Consider the following 1,248-nt stretch of genomic DNA (forward strand, 5'->3'; position numbering starts at 1 on the left):
AACGGAAATGGCTTAAAGAAAAAAGCACTCAAAAACGCAAAGTTCACCATTAAAAAAAATCTTTTAAAGGAAGTCGTGAAACGATTGGTAGATCTTTTTCTTTATTTTCTCTTTAACATTTAATTTTCCTTCCCTGCGACATTTAAACAATATTTAATTTTTTTTACAGAGTACAAAAAAACATAACGGTTTCATTCTGAAATTCCTAGTAGCAGTGCTCTGCGTGCCCTCCTTTGGACTCGACACATTCTTACGCATCGTTCAAAATGTTCAATGGCCCTCAAACACAAGGACCTGCTAAACCATGAGTGTTTGCAGCCACATACCCTGTATATATTCAGTATGTAGTGGCTTCTAGAGACAATAGGGAGTCGGGTGCCCAATAGACAGCATTTTTAAAGTTAATACATCCCGCAGGGTGAAAATGGGCTTTGCACTAAACCAAATGTCATCGAGGAAATGATCCCGCTTTTCAAGACAATCGAGGAATCATGAACACATTGCCATGCTCTGATCCCTGTCATCTCGGCCTAGCGAAGATGAAAGTGGTACAGTCCTAGGTTAAGATCTGCCATGACAATGCAGACTGTTGAGTGAAGGAAAGTCCTAGCTGCAGACTGACTACGCACAGACGTCTCATGAGACTCGACTACTGAAATCTGCACCATGCTGACTTTGAAAGGACTGTGCTTGGTGCGTGTTCGACCTGAAGTGGTCATTTTTAAAGGAAATTTTTAGCTCTGATTTGCTATAGATCCGAACTGACAGAAATTCTCTTCTCTTGACGTCAAAGGACTTTAGGACACCTAAGCGTTCTCTCCATGCCGTGCGCAGAACTTACGAAATGTCAAGGATGGAGAGTTTGTGGAGAGGTAATGTTCAATACAAAAAACTCTCTTATCTCTACTAATATAGTAAACCTAGCCACGATCTCAGTAGGCAAACAGAATTTGGGAAGAATAATATCTGCAGATTTCTGTTTACTTGTTAGACTGTTATAGCTTGCAATCGGGCACCATTGTTGCAACTTTTAGTGGTAGGCCTAATGCGAACTAGTGCGTCATGCTATGAAAATGGCGACAAGGTTGAATATGGGTTGTTAGAGCAAAACCATTCAATGGACTTATCTAAAATGAATATCAGACAAATTCCTTTTGACTTTTGGTTTCCAAATGTTACGTTCAAATCTGAAACGCAAAACTTCAGTACGGAGGAAGATATTTACAAAACAAGTTGTACGTTGTTTTT

The sequence above is a fragment of the Aplysia californica genome, unplaced genomic scaffold (assembly GCF_000002075.1).
Source record: "Aplysia californica isolate F4 #8 unplaced genomic scaffold, AplCal3.0 scaffold00827, whole genome shotgun sequence".
Classification (NCBI taxonomy): Eukaryota; Metazoa; Mollusca; class Gastropoda; order Aplysiida; family Aplysiidae; genus Aplysia; species Aplysia californica.